Source organism: Podarcis cretensis (assembly GCF_951804945.1).
Source record: "Podarcis cretensis genome assembly, chromosome: 4".
NCBI classification, from domain to species: Eukaryota; Metazoa; Chordata; class Lepidosauria; order Squamata; family Lacertidae; genus Podarcis; species Podarcis cretensis.
The window spans coordinates 78,395,698-78,413,044 of NC_137173.1; the positions used below are offsets into that span (position 1 = coordinate 78,395,698).

The 17,347-nt window shown below is 41.3% G+C and overlaps 1 long non-coding RNA gene across 2 annotated transcripts in view; it reads right to left on the reverse strand.

Moving 5' to 3' along the window:
• The window catches only part of LOC307214345, a 29,035-nt gene extending 11,915 nt beyond the window's left edge, over positions 1-17,120 (reverse strand). The window contains exons 1-2 of one of the 2 annotated variants that reach the window (XR_013837944.1): positions 16,481-17,120; positions 16,214-16,248 (exon numbers count right to left, since the gene is read on the reverse strand). This is a non-coding gene — a long non-coding RNA (uncharacterized lncRNA). Of the gene's footprint in view, positions 1-16,213 lie in introns of both variants that reach the window. The other variant, XR_013837945.1, reaches the window with a different exon arrangement.
• Between the last annotated feature and the right edge of the window lie 227 nt (positions 17,121-17,347).

Consider the following 17,347-nt stretch of genomic DNA (forward strand, 5'->3'; position numbering starts at 1 on the left):
GCAAGTCCTTTCTCAGCCTAACCTACGGAAATGAGCAGCCTAACCTACCTCACAGGCTTAGTGTAAAGCAGAAATGAGCTCTTGGAGGAAAGGAAGGATGCAATTGGGTAAATGAAGCTCGTCTTGGATCAGTCTTGGATCGTGGATAGTGAGTCTGTGGCTCACTAATTATTAAATATACATCCCGATAAGAAGGTTAAGCAAATGAATTTTGTTTATCTTTTCTGAATATAACAAACAAGAGCTAAGCTATTTCTGCAATATTCAAATGTAAGGGGAAATAGCAGTATGATTTAAAAGGAAAGATAAACTAAATAGAGAAACTATATAGCATTAATATTAAAAAGAAAGCATGTCATTCCCCAACACTGCACCATGTTCAAACTAGCACTTATTGTAATCACAAAACATATATATCCTGCTTGCCGGTTGCAGAAGAACACACACGCACCCTTCTCCTTTGCATTGCTTGTAATAAGAGCAGCAATAATATGGGTACTGCACAAATAGACACTATCACTTTTCACACATACATTTCAAATTGCTTTTTTAGGTGCATAGTCAACCCTATTATGCACATTTTGCCAACAGGAAAATAATAATAATCTCGGATACATTTTGTGACTTGTATGGAGCTGGGAGAAGTGTTATAAGGATCCTTCATATCTTGCTTGTGTTGATTTATATTTTGTGTGTGTGTGCAAAACGTTTATGTACATTTCCCCCAATTTACATCACCCTTTGTGAGGACAGAATCAGATGTAAATGCTTAAATCTTTCCCAAAAAAAGAAGTTCTCATCTTTCTCTCTCTCTCTCTCTCTCTCTCTCTCTCTCTCTCTCTCTCTTTCTCTCTCTCTCTTTCTTTCTTTCTCTCTCTCTCTGTCTCTCTCATTAAAAGTAAAGGTAAAGGTACCCCTGGCCATTAGGTCCAGTCGCGGACCGACTCTGGGGTTGCACGCTCATCTTGCTCTATAGGCTGAGGAGCCGGCATTTGTCTGCAGACAGCTTCCGGGTCATGTGGCCAGCATGACTAAGCCGCTTCTGGCGAACCAGAGCAGCGCACGGAAATGCTGTTTACCTTCCCGCCGGAGTGGTACCTATTTATCTACTTGCACTTGACGTGCTTTCGAACTGCTAGGTGGGCAGGAGCTGGGACTGAACAATGGGAGCTTGCCCCGTCGTGGGGATTCAAACCACCGACATTCTGATTGGCAAGCCCTAGGCTCTGTGGTTTAACCCACAGCACCACCCACATCCCATTCGCTCTCATTAAAGCTACCCACAAAAACTTTGCCCAGACATGAACCTTGCCAATACTCCAACTTTCCTGCTGTGTTTTTGGGCACAGTTGACTCTCCAAGTTTGTAATTTTGTCTGTTTTGCAAACTCCTGTCTTGAATCCCTTCACTGGACCCTCCACCTTAGCCTCCTTTGCTCGTCATAGTTTGTTAACCTAGCAGCAGGGATGGCAATAGGATTCTCTTGGTATTTAGCTCTGGGCAAGGGTGACCTCAGAAGCCTGGGCAGGTTGGAAGTAGCAAGTGTTTTTAACCTGGCTGATGTCCTGCCTGAAATGAGAACATACTCCAGGGTCTCTTGGCCACAACATAGGACTCTCTTCCTCTTCCTCTTCCTCTTCCTCTTCCTCTTCCTCTCTCTCTCCCTCCCAGTGGCTTAGTCAGGTTATAGACAGCTTGCAAAGATGGTGACACTCTTGGCCAACTGGGTGCCGGTCAGTGTTGAGCAAGAATCCTGCTACATCTTGCTACTGCCAGTAATTTTCCTCCAGGCCCAGATATTGAACTCTAGCATGGCATGTGTAAATGACTGCTATTGTGCTGAACAGAAGATGACCACATTCTCAAGAATAATGATAGTTGTTTGGCGAAGGAGTGTAAAACTCACTCTAACCTAAGGGATGAGTTGACTCAGGATTACTGCATTCATAACCCACCGCCCATACTTGGACATCTGCCATTATTTTACTTATTTAAGTTTGTTCATATTTCTGTACATTTGTACAACCTCATCCTACTTGCCCTGGGAAGACAGTGGCTTGCGGTACATTTTAAATGAAACAATAGCCAGTCTGCGGGATGTTGAGTGTGCATTTAAATGCAGGAGAAAAGTAGTATACATGGGAGACAGCCTGGGGTGGAAGGCTACAAGGCCAATTTGTCCTTGTTGTGTCAGAAGCTGATGGGGATCCATGCAATCTACTTTTCCATGGAGGAATGCTTGCAGTTCTATTTTTCTACAGGGCTTCATCATACCTTTGATATTGAAAACTAAGCACAGGCCATACCTATGAATGCAAAAAAAAAAAAGTATTAAAAATTAACACATTGTCTGCTTAATCTACTCTGTGCTTTATATGCCCAAAATACCAGAGAGAAAGAATTCAGTGCATCCATAATGCAAAAAAAAAAAAAAAAATACTCCTTTTTCCCATTTACCCATTGGGCTAAGTCTGAACTTTACTCATCAGTGAAGCAATATATGGCAGAAGCTTCCTGTACGAAAGAGGCAGGCAGGCGGAGGGTGTTTCAATTAAGGGCCAAACTAGGCATGGAGCAGAAGGCACATGATTCGGTTCTCCCATGGTTTGTTTCTTTAAGGGCCTTTTGGATCTTTAATTCAGCCTCTGGTACTGCCAGCTAGGACTGGGAAACGCTAATGTCTGAGACTCTGTAAGTCAATATAGACAATACTGAGCCACATAGAACCATGTTGTGACTAGGAATAAGGCAGCTTACTGTACCTATGTTTTTAAAATGTAATAGAAGCTGCTGGGGGGGGCTGAATCCAATCAGGTCTATGACATGCCTGTGCTATTTAAAAAAATTCATTCAGAAAGCATTCACAAAACAATTATTCTCACTTATTTGTGCCATTTTGTCCAATAAACACCCTCTGCTTCCAAAGCTGTTTGCCCCAATGAGAGAAACTTGGGTGTGCTCATGTGGTCCAAAAGGCAGATCAAGAATGCAACCAAGTTTTATGTTTTATGGATAGCTATGCCCATTGATAATATATGTGAAGGCAACTAGATTATGGTACCAGCCACCAGTTCCCCCCCCCCCAAAGAAAAAAACCTTTCTGAAATGTTATTGTCTGCCATTAACATCAATAATCCCAGCTGTAGTAATATTATGGCAATTCCCCACCAACCAAATTAAGGGGAAGCTAAGTATAATGATTCTTTTTCACTGGTGCTTTTGAGATTGATCGTGTGAGATATCAAAAGTCAAAGTTCTTCAGACAGCTATTAATATGAAAATTGGCGCTGCATATATTATGGTAAAGATGACAGATTATTTCTGGTCAGTATCTCTAATGCTATAATACCTGGTCAGTATTTAACCTGGTCAGGGGGCGGGGTTCCTCTGGCTCACAGGCCCAACTATACCCACCCAGAAGGGATCCTAATTTGGCCAAAGGTCATTATTCCCCAGCTGCGCTACACGTGACATTATATGACCCCAGGTAGAGTGGGTATAGCCACTGCTCCAAAGGAGCAATCAAGAGCCTTAAATGGCTCCTCTGCAAGTGGGATTTACATCTAGGGCTTTTTCAGATGGTGCCCAATGCAAGTCTTGCAGGGACTGGCGCCACTCAGAAGCTCAACTTGGAGCTGATCACTTCAAAGGCCCTTTTCCTTTTCAGTCTATCTTGAATTCAAGCAGATCTGCAAATGGCAAAGTTCCACTGCAATCATGATGCTGCCAAGTGATTGACAGGTACAGGTGCCCCCACCCAGCTGTGTAAGTGGCCCATGGAGCTGGGTAAAATCAGCATCCAAACTGCTGCCTCAATCCTGTTCCCATCATCTAAAGGTGAAGGCAAACAGTTATGTCTGCAGTTATCATGCACAAGTGTCAAGGGCATGCAGTCTCCCATACTTGCTCCTCTGGCTTGACGAAGAGAAGATCAGATGCTTTTACTTCTTCTTTTTTTAAAAAAAAAAATTATAATAATAATGGAGTATTATGTTTAAATACAGGCCTTTTGTTTAAACTTAACTATTGTTTAGGGAAACAAGTCAGCACCAGCAACCAAGGTTTGAAGTTAGCTTAAATTTGTACAGCTTTTGGACTTCGTGGCTATGTTTGCACATAGCACTAAACCATGATTTAGTGCAGAGGTGGGTACCGTAACTTAGAATCATAGAATTTTAGAGTTGGGAGAGACCACTTGAGGCCTTTGGGACTTCAACTGGTTGCTCTTCCCTAGTTTAAGGTTACACACACAAACATGAAGCAGATGATGTGAGTCTCAGGCTCGTGAACTATCCTCTCCCCTTTCCTTCTCCCACAAAGCCGAGAGAAGGCTTTTGACAGAATTCATTTCACAATCCCAAAAAAAACACACCCTGATTTGTCATTGCCTATGAACCAGCGATGGTGGTTTAAAACAAATTCTGATTAATTAAATATGCCAGACAGCCAGAAATCTCTGTTTGTTCTGATCTCTGGTTCAGGCGTAATGACGAGCCAGCTTTCATGGAAAGTGAAACGAACTCTTTCCTTCCTGCTCATGTTTAGTGTCACATGAGAAGTGGGGCAACAAGTAACTGTGGTTAGTTGAAAATGGAAACAAACGCTTCTGATCTCCTCACAGCCACATAAGAGGAGGACAGAAAGAGCCTGATGTTTATGTATGCAATGCTAAACCTCAATTCAGTGATACATCTAAACAGAGCCATTACTAAATGTGCTAAGAGTAGTTTCAACACACATTCCATTCATTCTGAGGCTCCCACCCCCAAGGAAAGACAATGTGTGCTCATACCACTTCTAACATGCTGGGAAGGTCTGTTCTCCCACTAATCTAGACTAAATTGGCAAATTTCTCAATTTCTCTTTCTGAAAAATGGAAATTCAAAATTACCTTACCCACGAAACTGTTGAGGATGGAAATGATAAAGAATACGAAATACTTTGCAATTAAAAGGGCTCAATGAATTAATAACTTGGATTCAACAACAAAAATATCATTCGCTGTAAGAATTAAATGTGAGTTTTGGAACATGGCATAGCTATATGCTCTACAGAAAGCTTAACCAGACCTTTCTCTTTTGTAAAAAATATTGTTTATTGGTCTGCATTGTTTTCCATATCATGCTAAAACAGCTTTCATATTTCACCCTTCATTACAGTTTTCCATTGCATGTATTAGATAAGGCAAGGACAATTTTTGCTGCTGTTTATCTGTCGATCTATCTATCTATCCATCCATCCATCCATGATCCAACTGTCCATTCTGTACTAATAATCATGGTCACTGCACATCCAGTCTGCTTCACAGGGTGATGAAAATGAGTTCTCTAGCATTACTGTAAAACGTACGTTTTAAGTGGGTTAATAAGGACCGGGAGACAGTTTCAACCAGCAGGTTATTTGCCTTCAATAAATTGATTCCTTCTTCCTTTACACACCCTGTGCATTGGGCGAGTGTAATTGAAGGCAGCCCAGGCTGGCTGACATCTGTTTCGTTACTAGATATACATTTGCGAAGAAGCTGGACAGCAATATCCATTTGGTATTCACAGAAAGTACTTGCAGAACAATAATGACAATAATTGCCTCTGATTCTTGTGTTTACAACATTGCCAAAGAATCATTAGGGCCTTATTTATAGATAATGCTTATTAATCACATGGATTTGAATTCTGGAATGTATTAGATTAATATTCTTTTGTAGCCTAGTTCTGCCCTAATGCTGTGAAAAGCATTTGCTGAAGGCAATTCACCGGAATAACTTATGGGGGGGAAGTTAAATACAGCTGGTAATCTGCAGGTGACAGATAAAGAGCATAGGTGTGTGTGTGTGAGAGAGAGAGAGTGTCTCAGTTAGTACATCAAATGGTTGGTGTGGAATTGTCTTTACAAAGGCCTTCCTCTCAGAAGTTTTCAGGAATAGCAACTGGTGCATAACACTGTGGCCAAACTGCTTTAAGCCCATGCCATGGCTTTTGGTTGTTATTTTTTTAGAGTACAATTCAAATTGCTGCTCGTGGCTTCTAAAAGCCCTATAACATTTGGGACCGGGATATTGAAGGGATAACCTTATGCCACTCATCTACCCACTGAGATTGTCAGTGGAGGTCCTATTCCAAGCGCATCTCTCAGAGAGAGGATGGAAGTATGATGGGAAAGGTAGGGGGTGCTCAAACCCAATCTGGACTTTGGCCATGTTTTGGTAAAGGTAAAGGGACCCCTGACCATTAGGTCCAGTCGTGGCTGACTGGGGTTGCAGCGCTCATCTCGCTTTATTGGCTGAGGGAGCCGACGTACAGCTTCCGGGTCATGTGGCCACCATGACTAAGCCACTTCTGGTGAACCCGAGCAGCACATGGAAACACCGTTTACCTTCCCGCCGGAGCGGCACCTATTTATCTACTTGCACTTTACGTGCTTTCAAACTGCTAGGTTGGCAGGGGCAGGGACTGAGCAACGGGAGCTCACCCCGTCGCGGGGATTTGAACCACCGACCTTCTGATCAGCAAGTCCTAGGCTCTGTGGTTTAACCCACAGCGCCACCCGCAGTACCCCATCACATTTAAAGAAACAGTAGCATAAGGAACTGTCACAAAGGTTAAGGATGCAGCCCCTCCCCACCCCCATTGCTCAGAGGGGTGCAGCTGGCAGTGGTATGAGATGGGGGGCTGTGGCAGCAACTAGGTTTTGGAAATCCATCCCCCAGGAGATTCTTCCTCCCACTTTACAGGCTTTCTGATATTCAGTGGAAACTTCTGCTTCATCAGTAGGGCTGGTTCTTCATTATTCATAGGTGGCCCAAGCTGGGAGGCAGCATCCCCCTAACTAGCCTGCTGTCCTCAGATGCTGTGGAGGATACTATCCCATTGCCAGCGTTGAAGTAAGTAGCAGTCAAGTTAGCGTATATACATATGTAGAATGGGAGAGTACCATCTTCTCCTTTCCCTCAGGCAGCAAAATGTCTTGAGCCAGCCCTGCTCGTGAGCACTTTGATTGGCAGGGAATTTCGCCTCATTCATTATTTTGATATTTGGGTTTGTTTGGTATTTGTGTGTGTGTGCATTGGTTTTTTTGTTTGTTATGTTAATTTATTTTTGTTGCTGTCAGAGCTGCCCCTAGGTCCCAGCTCACAGAGGACCAACGCCCGATCGTCGTTATGTACAAAAGTCTTTATTGAAGTTCAACTTCCATTCCAAAGCCGCAGCGCGCAGCCCTACGTCTTAAACCCTAGACCGACGAAGTCCCGTCTGAATCTGCTCCCCTCTGACACCAGTTTAAGATCCTAGCCCTGCTCCACCTTTTCCGTTGTTCTCTCCTCCTCTGGGTCCTCCTGCCCGCTGGGGCTTTCCCCTTTCTGGACTCTTCCGATGCTGAGTCGCCTGACTCCTCCCCCTGTCTCCGGCGGGCTTTAGGACCCGGTTCCCAATCCTCATTCTCTGCTGTCCCGCGTTCCTGTACATTTGAACTTGCCTCTCGCGCCAACCCAGTGACCTTCCTCCTGACCGTCACACTGCTTCTGTCACTGCTTCCCTCTTCCGGGATACTGCCCGGATCTGACCTCCCCTCCGTTGTCTGGCTCTCCAACGGAGGCGTGGCCAGCCCTGACTTATCTTCACTCCCTGGTGTGGAATCCTCTGCCCTCGATACCTGGGACTCTTCCCCCCCACTATGCTCTGGTGGGGAAGCTGGTCCTGATTTCCAACTGCTACTCTGGGAGTCCCTGCTGGCCCCTTGCTCCTGGAGTGTCCCCCTTGGGAATCCCCTTGCCCTGGCCACTGGCGCCCCCTTCTGTGAATCTTCCGATTCGCTGGAGAGGCTCATGGAATCTCTCGGGCCACTGTCATCTTCTCCTACGCTGCCCTCAGATTCTTCCCCTTCACTTTCCATCTCCCCTCTTCCCTGTGCTTCTGCTCCTGAACCCCTGACAGTTGCTTTCTGATTGATTATTGTACTGCCTCTGTGTGTGTTTTAATTTAATGTTTGCATGCTGCTTTGAAGGCCTTCGGTGGGAGGGAAGCTGTCAAACATATTTTTTTTACATATGAACTGTTCTAAAAGCTAAAGACTCCTTCACACATTTCATTCTTCCTAATCAGAGGGAGAAATTATAATGCAACATCATGAATCAAGTCTGCACCGGCACACAGAATGGACTGCTAACCCGTGCATCAGTTCAAGAAGTTCTTGCAGGGCACTTTGTACAGAAGTGTGTGCTTCTTTTTTGAATGTAGAACTTATCTCTGTGTTGGAAAAATATTATGTATAAAGCTGCTCTAACCACATTGGACTGGATTCAACTAACAAATCCAACTAGCAGAAGCCAGAACACAGACTTCCACTAGTGCATTGGGGCTTACCTCACTTTCCTTCCCCCTCCCCACTTGCCACAAACACACACCACATTTTCTCAGGGGGGGGGGGTGTCCAGGAGAACACCTCTGCTCTAAGCAATCCCTGTTGAGTTAAAGCATTGTATAGGATTGTAGTCTTAATTGTTCTCTTATAGCCTGATCCTATACATGTTTACCTGGGAGTAAGCCTCACTGCATTCCGTGGAACTTATCCCTGATAATGTTTACTTAGGAGCAGTAAGTGCCATTCTACTCAATAACATTTGCTGATAAGTAAACATGCACACAAACTTATTCTGTAAGAGAAGTGGGAAGATCATGTTATTTGTACATTTTATATTATGATCTAATTTGAAGTTAGATGTGTAAATGTTAGACAGTCAGTGAGGTGTGGTGGTTAGAGTGTTAGACTAGGGCCTGGGAGACGAGTTCAAAGTCCCGACAGGGACATGAAACTCACTGGGCGAGTCCCCAGCTCTCAGCCTAAACTCTCAGACAAAGTTGTTGTGATGATAATATAGAGAGGGGGAGAGAGTTGTGTATGCCAGCTACCATGAGCTACTTGGAGCACAGGTGAGCTACAGATCCAAGAAAAAATAAATATATTGACTCAAGCTATTATTTTAAGGATGACTTATCTAATATGTTTATACATTTATAGGGTACATAGATGATATATATATAAATTATCCTGCATATATTATGGACTGTTTTGTTTTTAAAAGAGGTCACTGGCAGATATGTCAGAAGTTTCCAAACGTAGACGCATGCGGTGTCACGGCTCATGGGCTCTACTTGTTAAAAGTCCCAAACATTAAAAAAAATAAAATAAGCATTACAAATTATGCTTGAATAATATCAGTGTCTGTTGGAGTGGACACAGGATCAGAATTGAATATATATATATATATATATATATATATATGGGCTTGAATTTGAAATCAGCCATGGTAACCGAGTGGCAATGGGCAAGTCAAGGCCTCTCAGAGAAATGGACATAGTAAGGCTCTGTTTCACAGGTTTGCTGTTAGGATAAGGTTTTTGCATACAAAAAGTGCTTGTTAAACTACTAGCCATAATGAGTAAGGGAAAAGAAATAAGGAGGAATTAAAGCTGCAACATGCAACACGCAATCTGAATATCAGCTGTGTGTATTTAAATTTTCCTTTGTCACTGGTTCTTAATATGCTGGGGGGGGGTCTCTAACACCAATGCTACTGCAGAACCCGCCTTTCTTTTTTTCTTTTTTTGGTGTTAAGTCAGCGCCTGAAATTTGCATTTAAACAAATGACATAGAGAACAATGTACCGTGTCTTTTTTTTTCCTCTCCCCCGTGAGACTGTTCTTCAAGTATAATGTAAAGAACTGCTAACTTTAAAATTACATTTCTGTCTGCCTTTTTAACCTACTGTTGTGACAAGTAATAACTGACTTCTTTAACCAAAAGAATTTGGGAAGGGGGGGAAATTGTTCTAGACCTGATTCATCTTGTTTACAGTGAGTGCTTTATAATGAATGTTTCACCTGAATAGTCAGTCACATTCCTTAAAACAGAATAAAAATGCAAATCTTTCAAAATACAAACATCGAGGAGAAAAAGAAAATGTTGTTTAATGCTTTCCTTTTTAAACTCATGATGTCTGTGGAGGATATCTGTTATTTACCATATGCCCTAAACTACATTAACTTACATCATACACCTGGTTTAAAATATGTTGACATGAACGTAAGATCGATTAATTGAGTATAACTTGCTCATTGATAGTCTAAATGCCTATGACCAGAATAGCTCAGTTGCCCCGAGGGAAAGTTCAGTTGGCAGAGCATGAGATTCTTGATCTCAGGGCTGTGAGTTTGAACCCCACATTGAGCAAAGGATTTCTGCATTGCAGGGAGTTGGCCTAGATAATTCTCAGCATCCCTTTCAACTCTATGATTCAGAATGGGGAGCCAGAGACCCTCCAAACATTATTGGACTCCATCTTGCTGTATCCCTGAACACTGGAGAAGCTGAGGCTGATGGGAACTGGGAGTTCAACAACATTGGGAGGACCATCGCTTCCCAATCCCTGACATACGACATGGTGATCTGCTATCCAAACTGGAGGTGCCCACTGGGGAAGTACAAGGCCCTGGGGCCCCAGTAGCTCTTTAGATTCTAGTCTCAGTTTGTAGTTTCATGAATGCATTCAGGCTTCCTAGGAATTCCAGCCATTTTGCTTAGAATAAAAATGAGTTTGATGAAGACCTAGAGCACACAAGTCAGAATCAACTCTAGAAAACAACAGTGTGGAAATATTGTTTCTTGATTACTTTCACACTCTTCTGATGAAGGTGAACAGGTCTGAAATTTTAGCCATCCTTCAGGTCTGGGTCTGTATTTTCATATATCTAGCTAGCTAAGCAAAACTCCATAATGTCAGTAAATACTAGGTGATTAATTCACATATTGTATGTGACACTGCCTTCTCCCCCACACAGACACACAAACCTTGTTTTTGACTATTAGCTTCCCACCCCAAAACGCACTGACACAACTGATAACTAAAATTAACTAAAAATAAAAAATCCCGCACAGTTGGAAGTTCCACTAGCAAGCGTTCTGTATTCATTTCTATGTATGTCACCAACATCATACAAATGAGATTGACCTTGCAATCAAAAGAAGTGTTCAGGAGATAGGATGATATTAGCAATGCTCTTTCATTATGTGTAATGTTAGCTTTTTATTCTGAAATTGTTCAGACCAAATTGGTATCCCAGACCAAACAAACATTTACTTGAAAATCAGTGGAACTTGCTTCATGTCTTAGGCTTCATGTCAGTTGTTATATTCTTCCATAAGTTCCATCAATATGTACTTTCATTATTTAGAAGATAGGAACAAATTCTGACCTGTGTGTTTTTAGCTTTGCTATGTGAGTACATGTACATTACATTACAACATCCAGGTTTAAGGCCCTATATAAGGTTTGCCTGCCTTTTCCAGAAATTTTAAACTGCTTTACACCCCATTAAGATTGAAATCTTATATCTACTTATTTGGGAGTGAGTTCCATTGAACTGAATGCCTTACTTTTGAGTAAACATAGATAGTATCCATGGGGGAAGGGGATGTCAAATCTTACATGTGAATCCTTGAAAACAGACTTGTTCTTAAATGCAATATTAGAAACTGATCTCAAAAATAAAATACTTTCATGTATGCTGGTTTTGAGTCATTCAAATTGTTAAAATTGGTGCTAGATGGGTTCTAAATGGTTTCTGCTTGCATGCATGAGATGAGCACTGGAATAAACAGCAAACCAATTTGTTTAAGTGAACCCACAATGATGTTGGTACACTTCATTTTTTATATAGGGATTCTGAAAAATTAAGCAAATTCTCTGTAACTGGACAGCCTGACATAAAGCATACATCTACCGATTTATCTATCCTAAAATCCCAGGTTGTCAAAATTATTGCAGTAACATTACAACCACAAAATAGAGGCCACAGTAAAAGCGAGAGGAAGTTAACCATAGCAAAATAAAATGGAATGCATTTTCAAATGAAAACTCTTTCTCTGAATATTGGTAACACTAGGCTCTGAAGGCTTCCCAAAGCAGAGAACTTCAAAGAGCTGGGCCTAAATACAGAACACACTTTGGAATTATGGGATCTGCAGTTGTCCTCTTTCCCAAATCTCAGTGGTCAGGAGGAAAAACCTGCCCTAAGATACACAGGTTTGAAACTGTTGTAGGTTAAAACCAATACTTCGAAATGAATGCAGCTAGAAGAATCTGGCATAAAACAGAATGGGCTTCAAATAAATGATTTATTTCCTCATAGTGATATTTTAGTATATGACAGTGCAAAGAAGACTAATTCAGCATGGATTTGTATGTGTGATGTGAGACAGAGTGTTACTTTTCAGAATCAAGTTTTCCCCTATAAAAAAAAAAATACACAATATTTCAGTTACTGGGGAGGAATCTAAATATGACTGCTCAATTGATGTTTTATCTGTAAAAGGGCAAAATAATTGTGGATTTAATCTCCTAAATGTATAAAGTGATTGCTTAATTTCTCTCTCTCTCTCTCTCTCTCTCTCTGTGTGTGTGTGTGTGTGTGTATTCTAGATGCTAAAATGTTATAATTTGTGCCTTCTTTTATTTAATAGTTTTAACATAAATGGCTCTTTTTGTTGTTCCTTAATAGGATTTCCCCTGAATATAATATTATATATAATTTTACCATTTATAAGAATTTAAATAACTTTTAAAAATCACAAATAAGATTCATATTCAAAACTGATATTATGTTTTACTAATGGATGTAATTGTATTTATACACACACATACATATAGATGCTGAGAAGCTACAGATATGATACTGCAAAGAGTTTGTTTTCTCTTCCCTCATAGCCCTCCACTTTAATTCCAGATCTGATGAACAGGACATTTGTGAAAGTTTGTGAGCATACTCTTTGAAAGAACCAAGAAATGTTTAAATACAGAATGTGTTTACATCCTGCTTGTAGGTTTAAAAAATATAAAGAACATTTTTACTGTATGGAAAATATAATCTGCACTAACAAGCAAGAAAATGTGATGTCGCTAAATAGAATACACACACACACACATTATATATATATATATATATATATATATATATATATATATATATAGAGTTCTGTTTCCCAATCTACAAGCTAAAACAAACCTTGTTCAAATGAATGGGATTAAATTAGTTTAAATCCAAATACGCTACTTTAACTATGTTGTGGATCTGGCTGTATGTATTGGGTGAAGTGCAAAATAAACCACTAAAATGCTTTTCTTTTTTTTGTCTTTTTCTTTTTGTTTATCCTAATTCGATCATGTTTTTGCAGAAGCAAATATTTCTTACAGTGTGCCACATCATGTGATACTATCTTGTTAGATTTGAGTCCTCTGCCTCCTTGCAGCAGGTCTTTGCACGTGTTCCCCTTTCTATTGTCATTTCTGCTTGCTTCCTAAATAAAACCTTTACGTAAAGGAGACGAGTGCCCAGGGCCACTCTTGTAAATACTTTCTGTGAGCTTAACACCATGACACTGAGTTCCTAATGCTTTGACTAAACACACTCACTGACAAGGAAGACAAACCTTAAGTGAAATTCTATGCACACATACGTGGAATAAAAAAAATCTGCAGTGTTTATTTTCCGGAAAATATGTTTAGGTCTGAGAAGCCAAATCATCAAGGCATGATTCTCTTAGACTTCAGCAGGATAAAGATAAGGCCCCAACTGTGACCCTATTGAAACACTGTGGCTGGAGTGCTGAGTGGAACCAAAAGTTTCTCTTCCAGCTCAAAGAAGTATTATGTTGCTTTTAACAGTTAAGTCCAGAGGAAACTAGTCCTACCTAATGAATACATACATAAAGGAGCTAGGCTTAAATCTACAAGACCAAGAAAGGCCAGAAAGTGATGCAAATGAACAGTGATATCCTGAGTACACCTAATAAGAACACAAGGCCATCCCACTGGAATCAATGGCAAAATTCTGATTGCCTTATGGCTGTCAACGTTCTGGATTTAAACTTTGTGCCATTTTGCTAGAAGCTCTTGCTGAGATCACTTTGCTACTATAAGGAGCATTAAACTTAATAATAATAATAATAATAATTGCAAATCCACTTTTTTAAACCTCATAACCCAAATCCACATTTTGCTGTGAAATACATTAACAAAAAAGTGTTCTCTTCCTTTGTGGTGGTTGCAACATATGACAGCATTTTAAGCAATGCATTGTATTGAGGCCACACTTACTGAGGAATTTCAGTTAATTGGTTTATAGCCGTAATGTACAAAAATAATGTGCTGCACTATAAATATATTACAAATAGGAAGAGGGGGAATATTGGATATTACACATAATAAGGTGTATTTATATAGGTAAGATAACATGCCATCCCTTTCTACATAAGTCTAATTATAAAATACATTATATAATATTTGTTACATTATGGATAGTATAAGAATGGATTGGAGTGTTGTGTTTGTGTCCATTGACTCCTCCAAATTCTTTTCCTTCTAGTGAAGTGTAAAATAAAATTAAGCATCACCATCCAACACAGATTTGGACATGCTTTTGGCTTAAGCACCCCAAATTCTGTGCTGGATTGTTGCCAGTTTTTACTGCTTCTAATATTGTGTCATTCTTACTACATTTGACTTTCAAAGGCTTGCGGGTTTTTATTTAAAAAAAAAAAATCAAGACTGTGATACTAAGCCACTCAACTTGGAAATAAATTTCATTTAAATCAATGGGAACTACTCCCCAGTCAAAGTGTTAAGATCAAGGTGTCAAGATATGGTTCCATATATCTTTTAAAAATATGGCAAAATGCTGAATCAAACTGATGGAATCCAAAGTGAGGTATTTACAGATAAGAAAAAGGTAGCTAAAGTGGAGTGGGGTGAAGTTCTGATTAATTTTAAATACAATACATTTCAAATATTAATATTTCCCATGATTTATTCACTGGCTTCCATGTGTCATTTCAAGTTAGTTGCACTTCATATTTCAAAGGAAAAATATGGGGTCCCCCCCCTCAGTACAACTGTTCTGTTAATTCATTTTGTAATATCTGTGTGGTTAAAGCAAACGGATCTGCACTAAATTACTTATGCCAGAACCATGCTGAATGTATCAGGATATGCAAGTTTACATTATTGTCTTATGCATTATTATTTTTTCTTCCCACCTATGTTATCTAGCCTAACTGGGGGATCTGCTTATTTATTTATTTTACATGTGTTTGGGTGTAGAATGAAGTTGGGTATATGTTTTTAAGCCTTCTGTAAGTTAACAGCTCTATTTAAATTAGTCATAAATATGAAAATGCTAGCCTCATTCTCACTTATCTTACTAAATAAGCACCTTGTTGAATTCATTATTAAATTTCTACTACTACTCCTTAGTGACTGTGTGATTGCCTCAAAAATATAGCTGGAAAAACTCAGTGAGATGTTTCATATATCCTTGGTTACCGAGATCAGATCATTTTTTTCTTGATGCCTGAAGGTAAATTACTTCAATATAATTTCTAAATAAATGAGTAAGGACTAACTCTAAGATCAGACCCTGCTAGGATATATATGCAGCTAAACATAATTCAAATATGGCTAGCCTTAAGTGGAAAATGGTCCTAAAAAGGTTGAAAAGTTATGTTAACCAGTGAACAAGTGCCAGCAACTTTATGATAATTACTACCTGCCAAATTATTTGCTAATATACACTAGAAAAAAATACATATCTAAGCATTGAATAAATTTATAATTAGACAATGGGAAAATTACAAATGCATTTTTTAAAGTATTTTCCCTCAAAGGTGGCATGCAAATAGAATTACAAAACTGTGATCTGTTTCAATGCAGAACTATATTTAATGTGTAACAGGTAAGTCTTTGTCTATTCTTCCCTGTATTTTGGATTTTAAAACAAAATAATACACATTATATATACTTATCTGGAAGCAACTCACAAATTATTTTCATGATTGAAATAAATCATAGATTTATTGGTAGGTGATAGTAAATGCAGTATTTCCATATATGAGCTATAAAATGTTCTCCACATAAGTGACCATATCTACCAAGTCTTCAAACGCCACAACTTTAAAATGCAGATATAGATATATATAAAAAACTCTAGCATACCAACACAAATATCAAATGTCTCCTTTCCCATTTAGTGTTTTTATGTCATTAAAACCTCACAAGCAAAGCAAATGTACAAGACAGAATAAATTGGGGAAAAGGGAGGTTGTTGGTTAAAAAAAAACTTACTGAGCATACAGGAAATGAAGGATTTTCTTCCACAATGATACCAACCTTCTAGGGTAGTTCCTGGGTTAACAGATCAGCCCCTGTCAAGGAGAAACTAGTGAAGTCTCCTTTGATATATATAGAGAGAAATAGATGCCTGCAGTTGAGGATCGGGAGAGGAGGATGGCTGGGGGGGGGGGGAGAGAGAGTGCAGTCAAACTTGGGTACCAAATTTTAGGGAAGGGCTGCTTTTTAAAATGATGCGGGGTGGGGGGTGGGAGGAGATGGAGAGGGGGGTCGTCGGGATCAGAGGAGCGCTTCCCACTCGCCTACCTCTCCCGGTCCATCTCCATCACCATCTTCACACGCGCGCGCGCGCACGCCCCTCTTCCGCCACTTATCCGCGCGCATCCTCTGCTCTAAAAGAGAGGCGCCAGGTGGCGGGGAGCGGGGAGGGAGGGAGGGAGGACGGGACGCTAAGGCCACTTCTTCTTCATGATCCGTCATCAGCCGGGGTGACTCGCGCGCGGCGGCGAGCCGAGTGCCGGGGCTGCGCGCCTCGCGCTTCTGCTCTAGGAGAACCGCCCAGCCCAGCCTTGCCTAGCCGACGGCCGGGGTTAGAGGCAGCGGCGGCAGGCAGAAGCGAGCGGCAAGAGCGGCGGCAGGATTCCTCGGCTGAGGCGGGAGCGGAGGGGCTGCAGAGCGGAGGCAGGCAGGCGGGCTAGTCGGTCCAATGGTCCGGCTGGATAGTGAGCGGAGAGAAGGCGGGAAGGGGAACGGCAGGCTCTGTGTGTGTGTGTGTGTGTGTGTGTGTGTGTGTGTGTGTGTGTGTTCTTTCCCCCCTTCCTTCTTTGGTTCCCCTCACCCTCCCTCAGGTAAAACGGAGACCCCCCTCCCGCACCCTCAGACCTCGGTCTTTCCTGACGGTGGGGGGGGGGGCACCGCCAGCACCACCCTCGACCCTGAGGAAACCAAGCTCGACGGCGGCGGCGGCGGCTGGGGGGGGGAGGCCAAGGGAAGGGAAGGGAAGGAGTCCGAGGCAGCGCGCGCGTGTGGTGGTGGGGTGTGTGGCAGAGAGGGAAGGTGGCGGAGAATTGAACTCTGGAAAGTAAACCAGCCCAAATGGGAGACTCAGGTTGGCCAATTGGTTGCGTCGTCGCTTTGGGCGGGAGGTGCGGGGGGGGGGAGAGAGAGCGAGGG